This window comes from Schistocerca nitens, chromosome 1 (assembly GCF_023898315.1).
Source record: "Schistocerca nitens isolate TAMUIC-IGC-003100 chromosome 1, iqSchNite1.1, whole genome shotgun sequence".
NCBI lineage: Eukaryota > Metazoa > Arthropoda > Insecta > Orthoptera > Acrididae > Schistocerca > Schistocerca nitens.
The window spans coordinates 1,114,789,129-1,114,804,621 of record NC_064614.1 but is presented as its reverse complement, the minus strand read 5'-3'; positions in this window follow the sequence as shown (position 1 = coordinate 1,114,804,621).

Here is a 15,493-nt window from a genome sequence, read left to right as displayed (position 1 = left end):
TACACGCCAGGAACGGCAGTTATATAAAAAAATTTAGAAACCTGCTGTGAAACAGCAAATACAAACAAAGGGTAATTAAAAGAGACAAGCAACTGATTACCAAATGGGTGAAATAAGATGATGGTAACCTTGTAACACAACCATTACACTGGTAGATTTATTCCAGAAGGCGCCTGGAACTATTAACTAGACATACATAACCTTTAATGTAGGCATTACAAGGTATGGTAATAAATAATACAATAATAAAACTCAAGGACCAGTAACGGACGGTGCTCCAGGAATCGACCTCTGAGAAGGTCCGGCAACAAACACTCTCGCGAGCGATGATATAGGCAGCCAAGAGTTGCATTCACTTCACAAGATAGTAACTCAGACCAGTGGCAGTCTAACGAATGACTAAGGATAATCTTGCTAAAGCTACCTGACGTCCAATAAACCAAATGCAAGAATGGAACAACACGCGAAAGCCGGGAACCGACGGACTCCACTACACCCCCAGAATAATGTACTCAGAGCGCCCGGAACGAGAAAGGAATCACTACCACCAGAGTAAGAGAATCACAAACGGCCTACAATCAAGAAAGCTGTCAAAAGTACACGCCTTACCGGACAGCAGCGTCAAGGGGGAGGAAACGTACACTGCCGTCACATACACTAACCCCCAGGGCAGGTAACTGGGGCGTTAGCGGCAACCAGGCAGGAAAAATACCGCTTGTTGAACTTAAACAGTTGTAACAAGCTGAACGCAGTAAATAGTAATAAGAAGTCGAGGAAAGCTAATCAGATCCGCCTTCCCCAAGCACTCCACTCGCTGCTCTTCGCCTCGGCAACACTACGAGCAGCAACACGAGCCCAAGTCACTGGAGAATCGCTAGATATCGCATTGGTGGAGGTTTCTCTACTTGGATTGAAATGGACTCGTCTTAAACCTTGCTGGATCCGGTTCACGGTTCGTGACCACAGCCCTTCCATCCGGCAGTCCATGTGTGCCGCCAGCGGTGCCGGCGTGTTCTGGCACTGCGCGGACCTGGCTCCTCCGTACTCCCAACCGAACTGGCCGACTCACACGACCCGGAAAAACAACGACGTCGGCCCAAAAATAGGGGAACAGTTACTACATATCGATAACCACCGCTTCTGCCACTAGCGGACAGGCAACGCTTGCGAAACCGAGTGGCGCCAGTCAATACGAGAAGAAGACAAACAACCGCAACCATGCCAACTAAGGATGTGGTCTGGCCTGCAACGGAGGGCGAAAACCTGCAAACAGCACGAACGCAAGCCGCAGCACCGCACACGGAGGTTATGTTGAAAAGTAAAGTTTTGTAGCCAAAAGCGTGGGGAATAATATGGTGGAATCTTGGATAAAACTTACCTGCTTTCAGAAAAAAAATGATTGATTCCTTACTGAACGCCCCTCTTACTCCCTGTACCGCGTCACGTGACCGCACAGCGTTGAATCTCGAGGTTGTCAGTGGTCTTAATGTTTTGACTCATCACTGTATCTGCTTCCTCTTCGCGATCATGTGGATGGTATGTTTCCCATCTCATACATCCTACGCAAATTCATATCGCAGTGTGAATCCTTTCTTTTTTTTTTTTTTTAATGACCAGTGATTTGTGCATTGCTAAGACGAGACAAGCCGCAAACGACTTCGTTTACTGTGCAACGTAAGCCCGCTGACCGCAACAAGTGTTGAGAGGGGCGGGGCTCCGCCCCTGTATCAGGCGCGGCGTAGGCGCAGCGTCGGCCGTTTGTCACCGCGCCGGCCGGCCGGCGCGTTATCTTGGACCAGCGCCGCGGTCGCCGCTCGTAAATTAGCAGCGGGGGGCTGGACGCGCTCGCTCAGCAACTTGGCCGCCGTGGAGCTTCCCACGTGATCCGATCACAGCCACCATTTACCGTCAGCCACGTACATCAGGATGATGCGTAACCTAGCGGTGATAGCTTCTGACCATCCGTCCAGTTATATTACGCCCGAAAATTATGAGATGTTTAAATTTGGGTAAGCTGGCCTAAATATGAAACAAAATCAAAAACCTTATCTGTATTTTTGGAAGGAAAAAGGATAACTGCTAGGAAAAAATCGTAAATGCTAGATAGTGTAACCGACCGTATTGAATTTTTTAAAGTTACAAAAGTCGATTAGAAAAAATGAAATTAGTGTATCATTACTTGCACTGAGATTCTTCAAGAAGATATAGCTGATCCAAAACACTCTCTAAGAAAAAAAAACACACGACGAATGAATCTTTGGAATGGGACGAAAGTCGGTAGATTTAAGGTACATGTATAGACAAGCAAATGATTACTATTTCAGAAACATTGGATGATATATTCAAGAGAGAGAGCTTCACAAATTGAGGAAGTGAACAACGTGTTGGTCCATCTCTGGCCAGTATGCAAGCAGTTATTCGGCTTGGCACTGATTGATAGAGTTTGAGCTGGCGCGTTGCTGGCGCCAGTTTCCATCGATTGTCTTTTGACCGTTGATTCGACTTCCATGCTTGTTTGTCTTCTTGAGATCTTTGGCTGCTGAGGATTTTAACTGGAGTGCGCGTGCTCTGCTGGGGGCTGGTGTGCGGGTATCCGCGGTGTGAGGTGGAGTGACGTGGACTGTGTTTGTATGCAGCACGACGAGATGCCGAGTCGGCACGACGAAGGAGCCTGGCCAGCCACTATTGCCCATGGTGACTGGGATTTCCTCGAGGTTGGAAAGACAAGTTCCGTCGAGTTGGTTATAAATTAGGCAGAATGAATTGGAATCGTCGAGTTGTTTCGGTGGGTGGTGTTCATGTTAACTAAATATTCCAGTGTACTAAAGACTTTTTGGAGTTGTTCCAGTTGCTTATCACTGAATTTGGTGTCGTCACTTGATATCTTGACGGCAGTTAAGGAAGTGTAACGACGCCCACCAAACAGACACGAAGCATGGCTAAATACGTAGCTAGAAGAGTAACTATGTGCGTAAGTGTGTTTGGCGTTCCAAGCTACGCTGGAATATTTTTCCCATTCTACCCGTTATGTCATTAATTTAGTCTGGCCTTTAAATGTGTGCCGAGATTATTCTTGTTCTAACTTTTATGCCATTATTTTAGTGATGTTTTTAAGGGATTGGCTAACCAAATTTTAAGAGCCGTGACTGTCAAAGTAAGTCAAGGAGGTTAATTCTGTTGGTTTCATTTGTGGAGTAGATCACTGAAAGATACTGATAACTACTTGTGTAGTTAGGATTGTGTATCTCATGCGTCAGAATATTGTATGGCGCTGACGTGTTTTATGTTGCAGACAATTGGCAGTGGTTGACACGAGAAAACTGGGATGGGTCTACCACGGTGGCAGAGTGATATTTAAGTGCCTGCCCCCCCTCCCCCATTCCCCCACACGTCTCATGTTATGTTGTTACTGCCCTGTAATTCCATGCTTTCAGTGGAGAGTTATGGTTTCTGAAGCTCAATCGCAGTGCAAAGTTGAGTATCTTTTTATTTCATTTCCTGTCTGATGGATTTCTTGTATTGATTAAAATCTTTTGGTATGCTCGCGTCCATCACTAATTCTCATGTAGAGTGGAAGTGGCCCGTGTTAAGTTTTTCTTGGGAATATCTTCTCGTTATAGTCAGGTAATGAAATCATACGAACCTGGTATATGCAAGTAGTATTGTTCTAATTAATCAGAAGTTGGCCCAGTAAACTTTAAAAATTTTGGGGCTCGTTCAACTCAGAACTTTGATGTGAGTTAGTCATGTTAGTTATATTTTATGGATCAGAATTTTATGAACCTTGTATTAGTTAGTGAAAAGTTGGCCGAGTTGGTGTTTGTTGAACTCAGAACTTTTATCTGAGATTGTTATGTTACTCATATTTTACGAACATGCTTTTATGAATATTGTGTTTGAATTGTGAAAAGTTGGCCAAAGAAGTCTTAAACCATTATTGTCTGTTGAACTCCAAACTTGGATGTGATGAAAAGATAGATAAAAGGGTTTCCATGTAGATGTTGAAGTAGAAGTGATTTGTCAGTCATACTGAATTAATTATGGATCCATGGACATGTTTTAAATTAATGTAAGTGGTTGAAAGAGAAGGGTAGGTGGAGGATATCTCAAAAGATTATTGTGTTCTATAAGACAAGCTTTCTTGTAATTATGGTTACAGTGAATGTATTATGAGCAATGTATTTGTAATAAATAAGTGTGTGGCAACTACAACTGATTTAGATTTTGATTTCTGTGTGTCCTTAGGGACCACAACCCAGAGTTGTTGGACGTCATCTACAGGGATGTCGTGCCAAATTCTGCCCAATTGCCGCGTTATGTAGTCAAAATCCCGCACTGGATGTAGGACGCTGCAGATAATGCTCCAAGCGTTATCTGTCGAAGAGAGATCTGACGACCTTGCTGGGCAAGGCAGGGTTTGCCATGCACGAAGACAAGCAGTAGAAACTCTCGCCGTTTGCGGAAGGGCATTATCTTGCTGAAATGCAAGCCCAGGATAGTTTGCTATAAAGGTCTATAAAATGGGGCGTAGAATATCGTCGACGTGCCACTGCGCTATAAGGACGCTGGAGATGACAATCAGATAGGCCCTGATATGAATAGAAATGACACCCCAGACCATCACTCCCGATTATCAGGCCGTATGGCAGGCGACAGTCAGGTTGGTATCCCACAGCTCACTGCGGCGTCTCGAAACACGTATTCGCTGATCATCGGCGTTCACTTCGAAGCGGGACTCACCACTGGAGACAAATCTACTCCATTCAATGACATTCCAGGTCCCGATGACAGAGAATACATGTCTGGAGATGTCCTGGCAGCGATGGGATACATCCGCCATACGGCCTGACAAGTAGGAATAATGGTCTGTGGTGCCATTTCTTTCATAACAGGTCTTCTTTGGTTGCCATCCGCAGCACCCTTACAGCACAGCGTTACATCAATGATATTCTAGGCCCCATTTTGTTACTCTTTATGGCAAGCCACCCTGGGCTCCCATTTCAGCAACATAATGCCTGTCCGCAGAGTTTCTACTGCGTCTCGCCAAACCCTACCTTGACCAGGAACGTCGCCAGATCTCTCCCCAACTGAGAAAGCTTGGAGCATTGTTGACAGGGCCCTCCAACCAGCGAGGGACTTTGACGATATAACACATCAAATGGGTAGAATTTCGCACCACATTCCTAAGGAGAACATCCAATAATTTTATCAATCTATCAGTCAATTGCAGGTAGAATAACTGCTTGCATAAAGACCAGAGGTGGACCAATGCGTTATTAGCTTGTTCAGTTTGTAAGACTCTTTTTCTTGAATAAATTATACGGTTCTTTTCTGAAATTGTAATCATTTGTTTGTCTAAACATGTGCGTCGCGTCTACCGATTTCCGTGCTGTTCGAATAATTCACTCCCTCCCTTTTTCTTCTTTTTAGTGAGAGTGTGTGATAGACATGTGATGCTGTTATACACGCTGAAGATAGAGGGTTGACGCCTTATTTCTAGAATATATATGGCTTGAAACGTACGTCAGAGTAAACTCGGGAAATTTACTTATTTGTTTTTCCTGTTTTTACTATGAAGTCAACCAGCAATGGGAAGGAACGGCTTAAGGTTTTGCCTCATGCACTGACGCTGTTACAAGAATGAGAGATACACAAAACTCACTGTCCTTTTTTTGTCATGAACATCAACGAGTTCTTTAACCACTAAGACGATTCCAGGTTTGATATTTCCCACCGGAGTAGCAACACAAGGAATTGGCAGGTTCTCTACCATACTACTTTCTTTACTAAGAGAAATGTCTTTTTCACTTAATTTAAAAACTGTTTTGTCCTTGTACACAGACTCTAGAGTCATAAGATTTACATCATCTCCATTAGTTTTCGTATAGGGCAGACATATCCTTAGCTGTATAAATTCCTTTTTCCTCCCTGACATTTAGCCAAAATACAGTCTCCACCTACATGTGCTGCATCAGTCATTGCAATAGGATCTGGTGTGGACTCTCCAAAGGGATCGGAGTCATCCGTATTATCGCCACACCCCAAAGAGATATCGGAATCTCAACCAGTCGCCTCACTTTCCTTTCTTTTTTGTGTACTCTGCAAAACTTTTGTCAGTGGTATGTCTTTCTGGCTTTCCTCCTTTTGCTCTATCCCATTTTTATTTGGAGCTTTCTTTTTAAATTTGTGGTACGTTCTATGGGACCAAACTGCTGAGGTCATCAAAAAAAATGTGTGTGAAATCTTATGGGACTTAACTGCTAAGGTCATCAGTCCCTAAGCTTACACACTACTTAACCTAAATTATCCTAAGGACAAACACAGACACCCATGCCCGAGGGAGAACTCGAGCCTCCGCCGGGATCAGCCGCACAGTCCATGACTGCAGCGCCTTGACCGCACGGCTAATCCCGCGCGGCTGAGGTCATCGGTCCCTAGGCTTACACACTACTTAATCTAACTTAAACTAATTTACACTAAGGACAATACACACACTCATGCCCAAGGGAGGACTCGAACCTCAAACAAGGGGGAGCCACTCGAACCGTGGCAAGGCGCCTTAGTCCACACGGCTATCGCGCGCGGCTTTGGAGCCTTTTCTTTTTCAGTGTAGGCTGGAGGATTGGTCTCCCGTGATCGTGCTGCTGGCATATGAATGAGACAGGTGCAAGTCGAAGTATCTACTGTGTAGCTGGTAACCGGCCCATAGGTGACAGTGTATCACATTTACGAATGTATCATGTAAGGGGCAGTCCAACGAAAGCCAAACATCGCCATAACACACAGTCCGCGGCACAGGTGGCCCTGCTATTGTTATGTTTCGATACTGTCACCACAGTGGCAGGGTAACGGCATAGTGCCACATCACAGGCGCAAGCAGTGTTTGAGTTCAGACCTTCATTATTGGCGAACTGTTTTAGTGTGGTCGTCCAGCTCTTATGGTATCGTACATCTAACGCCTACAATTCGACTACCCATGAGACAGCTGTGGAGCAGAAGTAGCCTGCATTTCTCGCTCGCTCCCTTCATGAGTCCGGCGACCACAAAGAAACCAGTTCCTCCGGCGTGGAAGCACAATCGTACGAAGGTAACATTACAGAGAGTTGATTAGGAAGAACTGAAACATCCTCCGTACAGCCTGGATATTTCTTTGTGTGATTTTCACATCTTTGGCGACCTCAAGAAAGCCATGAGAAGACGCAGCTTTCAGTCGAACGAGGGAGTGCAAGGATTGGATCCGTCAATTTCCTATCGCGTTCTACGAAATAGAAACTGATCGACTCGTCTTCCAGTAAGATCTTTACGCGTGTGGTGATTACTCTTGAAAGGAACCATTCTATAGTCCTGCTGTGGCGGGTGTTCGAGTTTCGTTTGACCGCTTGTCAGATTTTTGAATGGAGTGTCTTATACAGGGTGTTCGGATATTTCAGTTAAAAGCTTCTAGGACTTGTACAGGGGAGTGAATACATAATATTTGGCATAGGATTTAGTATCTTGAAACGTCATACAACGACGATGCAGAGCGTCAAATTTATAGGCGTCTGTAAATGTAAGTATATAAAGGGTGAATCTGTAATGATTTTACAAACTTACAGCTATGATGGAGACGAATAAATTTATCAATATGTGGTAAATATCATTGGTCCAGAAACGAGCGTTTCGAAAGTTAGAGCGAAATTCATTCTGATAGGTCAGACAGTGGAGTACATGTACCGATACCGTTGTTGCTACGGTTGTCGGATATACAACTTTCAGAGATGGTAGTGTGGACAAAGAAAAGTTTAGTAAACACGGAATCTAAAACGCATACCTGAGGAACTCTGAGCACTCATTCACTTTCGCTTCTGGCAACACATCTCTGTTGAACAAAGCCGCGCAGGTTGGTTCAAATGGCTCTGAGCACTAAGGGACTTAACTTCTGAGGTCATCAGTCCCCTAGTACTTAGAACTACTTAAACCTAACTAACCTAAGGACATCACACACATCCATGCCCGAGGCAGGATTCGAACCTGCGACCGTAGCGGTCGCGCGGTTCCTGACTGTAGTGCCTAGAACCGCTCGGCCACACCGGCCGGCCGCGCAGGGTAGCCGGGCGGCCTTGAGCGCCTTCCCATGGTTCGCGCGGCTCCTGCCCGGTCCTCCCTCGGGCATGGGTGAGTGTGTTGTCCTTAGTGTACGTTAATTTAAGTTAGATTAAGTAGTGTGCAAGCCTAGGGCTCAGTTTGGTCCCATACGAACTTACCACCAAATCTACCAAATCTGTTGGACAAGCGGTCATAGTTCTTAAAGTACGCATTGTAGAGGCCATGTTTACTAGACATTTATTCTTATTTTGGCCCATACAACTGCCTCTGATAGTTTGCAACAACAGTACCGGTACATGTATTCCATTGTCAGAGGTATCAGAACGGTTGTCGCTGATAAGTGTCTAGTCGTTCGTTTTCGGTACAGACACCCTTACCTCAAATCGATATATTAAGCTGCCTACCATCATCCTTGAAAGCTTTTAATATCAGCACCGACTCAAGCTGCTCGTATATACCTAGCCATACAGGCGCCGGCGCCTATAATCTTGACGCTCTGTAGCGTCGTTGGAGATGTTTCCAGACATTGGTTTCTATTCAAAATATTATGTGCTCACTCCACTCTACAAGTGCTAGAGGTTTGTAACAGGAATTTCTGGACACCCTGTATTTAGGAATTATATAGACTGCTTAATAATTACCTCGTGACAACAGTGAATTCTTCAGCAGATAGAGCACAGTTTTCTGTGTATGTAACACACATTTGATAGGTACATGGTCAATATTTGCGTAAATGTGACAAGTGTTCTAGAAATTTGTACACATTTATTTTTAGTATGGAAGTACTCTTTGTCAAAATTATTTTTACCTCCAAAGAGAAGTTTCTAAGGGAAAAAATAAAGTATGACTAACTATTCCGAAACAATGGCATCGTAGCTAACAGTTTTAGAACACATTACCCTAGCAAAAATAAACATTTTGACTTACCTGCGTGTTCACGTCCACATCTACACTCAACAAGCATTCTTACCGTGTGTGTCGGACGATATTTCTGACTCTCCTTTCGCTTCTTCCCTCTTACTTGTCCCATTAGCGAATAGTATGTGTGACGAATACTGTCGGTACACCTCCGCATAGGCTCTAATTTCTCTAGTTTTCCGGTCAACTTAATTTCGCGACGAGTACTTGGAACGAAGTAACTCTTACTGGAATGAACACTTGGAATTTCAACCGTAACGTTCTCCCTGATGCACAACGCAGCCCTCATAGCGTCAGCAACTGCGTAAGCTCTCTAAGTAATTTATGTACGTGTGAAATACTGAATATTCTTTTTTCAAAGACTTCTTCCTCCTGTAATGTGTGCTTTAGATATCGTATTCAACTGCCGAGCAATACTGACTGTTAGTTCGCCCTGTGTTGTGCATGTGAACAATGTCGTGAAAAAAAAATACTCCCATTACAATAATTTCAACCAATTTCGTAACTTACAACATAATGAAAACACAGAGTTCGAATTAATACAAATCATTAATGTTATTACTTATCAAAGGGACAAAGATTTATTCAGTTGATAGTTATGACAAACAAACATTTCATTCTTGTGCATGGATGGGTTACCTTGAAATATCGTTCCAAAAATCTTCTCCATTAATACAATCAATAAAATAGCTTTAAAGGAAGCTTGCTGGCAGATTAAAACTGTGTGCTGGACCAAGACTCGAACTCGGGACCTTTGCCTTTCGCGGGCAAGTGCTCTACCTTTTTTTTAATATGATTTTCTTCGTAATTGTTCGTTCTGTTTGTTCGTGGCGGACGTCCCATGACGCTTGTTCAAGTTCATCGTCGTTCCATTACCTCAGTTTTCTACTTTTTTATTATTACAGAAGGCGGTTAACCCTCTGACCATCCATCTGAGCTACCCAAGCACGACTCATGACCCGTCCTCACAGCTTTACTTCTGGCAGTACCTCGTCTCCTACCTTTCAAATTTCACAGAAGCTCTCCTGCGAACCTTGCAGAACTAGCACTCCTGGAAGAAAGGAGTTTGGAAGGTAGGAGACAAGTTATTGGCAGAAGTAAAGCTGTGAGAACGGGTCGTGAGTAGTGCTTGGGTAACTTAGATGGGCCGTCACGGTAGCTCAAAGTCTTTGGTCAGAGGGATAGCTGCCCTCTGTAACAAGAAAGTGAGCGAACGGATCAACGATGGACTTGAACGGGTGTCATGGGATGTCCGCCTGGATCAAATGCAATGAACAAAATTATTTCAGCAAAAAAAAAAAATGGTAGAGCACTTGCACGTGAAAGGGGAAGGACCCGAGTTCGAGTTTCGGTCCAGCACACATTTTTAATCTGCCAGGATCTGTGCACACTCCGCTACAGAGTGGAAATCTCGTTCTAGCTTTAAAAGAAGTTTTCCTCTCGATAATAAAGTATTCTAGATAATTTGTCCCAGAGTCCTTTTCTAAAACTGAGTTCTCCCGTGTATGCTACTAATAAGAATGAGCACCGCTGCACAACTGACTGGCGACCAAGCGCACCACAGAACACATTAAACACAAGAGTCAAGGATCTGATCCACTGCTCGAGCAGTGCGATCATGCATCTTTGTCCCAGTACAGTAAATTATTTACAATGGCAGAAAACATGTGAAAATCTTACAAGTGGTGTTTGTTGAGCATCTAGTAACGCCCTCCCGTCGACTAAATGATCCCGTGACGAAACGCGCCGCTGTTTGCTGGCTGCTCCCATCTGTTAATCCAACCTGGTGAGCGTCCCAGACTGATGAAAAATACTGAAGAATTGCTTGAACAAGAGTTTCCCAAAACACTTCTTTCGTGGACGAATTAAATTTACTAAAAATTCTTTGAGTGAATCTGTCTCTAGCATAAGTTTTTCCTACAGTCAGTTTTATGTGGTCATTCCACTTATGAAACGTCCCCTTAGAAAAATTGTGAATGACTTTGCTAGTAAACTTATACGTTATTTGATAACAAAGACAGCTGAGTAAAGCTGAACGTACTCAGACAGTTCTCTCTTTCCTTATTCTGATCGTCACTAAACTGACACGCAATATTTTTTAGTGCAACGCAATCTCTTTCAGTAATCCCTACAAAAGAATGACCCTGACTAACAGTAACCTATACCTTTCATGAATCACTTACCTCACAAAAATCTTCGTTATTCGAACTACTGTGCCGGCCGTGGTGGCCGAGAGGTTCTAGGCGCTTAAGTCTGGAACCGCGTGACCGCTACGGTCTCAGGTTCGAATCCTGCCTCGGGCATGGATGTGTGTGATGTCCTTAGGTTAGTTACGTTTAAGTACACTCCTGGAAATTGAAATAAGAACACCGTGAATTCATTGTCCCAGGAAGGGGAAACTTTATTGACACATTCCTGGGGTCAGATACATCACATGATCACACTGACAGAACCACAGGCACATAGATACAGGCAACAGAGCATGCACAATGTCGGCACTAGTACAGTGTATATCCACCTTTCGCAGCAATGCAGGCTGCTATTCTCCCATGGAGACGATCGTAGAGATGCTGGATGTAGTCCTGTGGAACGGCTTGCCATGCCATTTCCACCTGGCGCCTCAGTTGGACCAGCGTTCGTGCTGGACGTGCAGACCGCGTGAGACGACGCTTCATCCAGTCCCAAACATGCTCAATGGGGGACAGATCCGGAGATCTTGCTGGCCAGGGTAGTTGACTTACACCATCTAGAGCACGTTGGGTGGCACGGGATACATGCGAACGTGCATTGTCCTGTTGGAACAGCAAGTTCCCTTGCCGGTCTAGGAATGGTAGAACGATGGGTTCGATGACGGTTTGGATGTACCGTGCACTATTCAGTGTCCCCTCGACGATCACCAGTGGTGTACGGCCAGTGTAGGAGATCGCTCCCCACACCATGATGCCGGGTGTTGGCCCTGTGTGCCTCGGTCGTATGCAGTCCTGATTGTGGCGCTCACCTGCACGGCGCCAAACACGCATACGACCATCATTGGCACCAAGGCAGAAGCGACTCTCATCGCTGAAGACGACACGTCTCCATTCGTCCCTCCATTCACGCCTGTCGCGACACCACTGGAGGCGGGCTGCACGATGTTGGGGCGTGAGCGGAAGACGGCCTAACGGTGTGCGGGACCGTAGCCCAGCTTCATGGAGACGGTCGCGAATGGTCCTCGCCGATACCCCACGAGCAACAGTGTCCCTTATTTGCTGGGAAGTGGCGGTGCGGTCCCCTACGGCACTGCGTAGGATCCTACGGTCTTGGCGTGCATCCGTGCGTCGCTGCGGTCCGGTCCCAGGTCGACGGGCACGTGCACCTTCCGCCGACCACTGGCGACAACATCGATGTACTGTGGAGACCTCACGCCCCACGTGTTGAGCAATTCGGCGGTACGTCCACCCGGCCTCCCGCATGCCCACTATACCCCCTCGCTCAAAGTCCGTCAACTGCACATACGGTTCACGTCCACGCTGTCGCGGCATGCTACCAGTGTTAAAGACTGCGATGGAGCTCCGTATGCCACGGCAAACTGGCTGACACTGACGGCGGCGGTGCACAAATGCTGCGCAGCTAGCGCCATTCGACGGCCAACACCGCGGTTCCTGGTGTGTCCGCTGTGCCGTGCGTGTGATCATTGCTTGTACAGCCCTCTCGCAGTGTCCGGAGCAAGTATGGTGGGTCTGACACACCGGTGTCAATGTGTTCTTTTTTCCATTTCCAGGAGTGTAGTTCTAAGCTCTAGGGGACTGATGACCTCAGCTGTTAAGTCCCATAGTGCTCAGAGCCATTTGAACCATCGAACTACTGCAACACACCGAGAGCCAATACTGCCAGCTAAATAAAGGATTCTAACTACTGAAGGCACTAACTACTGATAAGCATAGTTAAAAACGAAAGATTTTGATAGAGAACAAACGATGTATTTACCTTAATAGCGTTCAAAAGTCATTATATAAAATTTTGTGACATCCAATTAAACAATTTCCTTTTTCTGACGGACACACGTCCAGATGGTCCGCTCAAAACTCTGGCACTTCTCTCCCCACATTCACCACTGCTGGCGGCTCACCTCCATCTGCACAACGCTACGCGCTGTTCACATCCAACTGCCTAAACAATCGAATAGCGAATATTCCAACAATGAGTCCAACCAGCCAGAGACTGCACACAGCGCAGTCAGCGATTTTGATACATAGCACTACGTGGCGTTACCAACATAAAAACGTAAACAACCCACTGACACACTTTCGGTCGCTCCTTACGGTTGCTGCAAGGTGTTTTGGTAGTTTATCTTTCCAGCGATTTGTCTCCAATAGTGTAATCGAAGAGCTGTGGTTATCTTCGCCTATTTGTGGGCATGACTTAACTTTTGGCCACGTTCAGTTCAGTTCTGAACTAAATATCGATCCTCCGCAGGTCTTCCTGTACTTTTCTACAGTCTCCTCAAATGGCAGCCATGATATAGGGAACACAGTCGTCTACGAACAGCCTCTCGCGGCTTCTGACGTTTCACTACATGATTTGGACAAAAATATGGGAACACCGCGAGAAATACATTCTTGAAAGCAAATGCAGGTTCTAGCCAAGCCCTCAGGTTGCGTTGTTATATTCGGCCACGAACTACATTTGTGCAATGTCCTCAGTACATTGCCAGGAGACAGCCGTGGTCAGAAAAGTGTTCTGTGCAGTTGTGAGTACATTATGTCGGAGCTATGTCATTTCGAAGGTGGAAAAATTATTGGTTCGCATATTGTGCTTCCGTAACCAAGGTAGGGTTTAGTACTTCAAGAGGCACCGTATCGAAAATTTACACCACATGAAGGTAGAGCAGAGAAACACCATCCGCTAACCTACGACGAGGAATAAATTGTCTGCTGAGTGATCGTGACAGATGGGCATTTGAGATAAGAGGATGAAAGATGCTGGCGACACTGCAAAAGCGAATTTCGCAAGAAAACAACACGAAGGGAACAACATGCGCAGGGAACTGCTGGGTGAGATGGAATTCCAAACCACACATCAATGATAGACATGCTCGCAACAGGAAAACGTGGTGCCGAAACCATGTTACCTGAACTATGCAGCAATGAAAGATAGTCGTTTGGTCGGATGAGTCTTGTCTCACACTTTTTCCAGCTTACGGTGGAGTTTACGTTCTAGAAGACAAATGTGGTAAGGGTGCGGTGATTATTTGCACAGGCATTGCTCGTGCCACACGGCAACTGTGCAAGGTCGCATACTGGCACGGATTACGTGACCACTTTGACTGTCCAGGTCCTTCCCACAGCATTACAGTTTTCCTCAATGGTCCTGCTGTGTTCCAAGACGGAAGGAGACCCGATCACGCAAATCGCATCGTCCAGGACTGGTTTTGTGAGCACGGGGATGAACTGCTACATCTCATTGTCCACCACAGTCACCAGGTGTCAACATTATAGACCCTTTGTGGTTTACTTTGGAGAGAAGGGTCGCGATCGCTATTCACCTCCATCATCGGTAATATATCATTTCCATACCGTTTGTTTGTGTGTAAAAACTGTGTAGCGAGAGTTGGAAGAAAAGACATTACTCACTGACTAAGCTCACAGTAGCGCACAATGATTAAATATTCCTGGGATTGGGCATGGAAGAAAACAAATGATTGGTTGGCCTATTAATTAAAAAAGGATATGTTCATTATCATTGTATTAGCACGAAAGTATTATTCTTATCAGAAAAAAATTAATGTATTTTTGCGAAAGACTGTTTATTAGGTGAGACTCAACTACAAATCATTATGAGCTGGTGCGCCGCTGGCGCCAGTCTCCACCGATTCTCATCACGATCGTCTGAGTCTATTTTCGATGCCTGCTTGGTTTCGTATCTTTGGAGGATGGCTATTTAACTACGGCGCGCGTGATCTCTGGGCGGATACGGATCCTCTACACCTCCCGTAAACTTGATCCCCCTCACCCACTTGTCTCTCCCATCTTCTCCCACCCCCGTCCGCTGCCGCGCCTGTATTCCCACGTCCCACCTGCTCTCGGTCTCTCCACTCTCCATACCCTCGCCCAAGGTGGCTTCCACCAACTCCCCCTCCATGATGATGCCCTCATCCCCTCCATCTACCTCTCCTATCAACTTTGATCCTCCCCTTCCACACCCTGTGTTTTTTCCTTAGGGCAGCCCCTCTCCCTTCTCTCCCTCCTCCCTTCCTCCCTCCCTCCTCCCCCCAGGCTTCCCCTGCCCCTTCTTTCCTCCCCCTCCAATCTCCTCTGCCACTGGCATCTACGCCCTCCCCTCTCTCTCCTCCCCCACCTTTCCCCTTTTGGCAGGTCCCTGGACTCATACACATCAAGTGAACATTCGCGCACTGGAGATCATCGCCATCGGTTCTTTGTGTTAATGCTTCAGTGTTTTCACCACCCACGCTCCATCGTTCACGTGTGTCATTTCAGTCATCAGTGTTCGT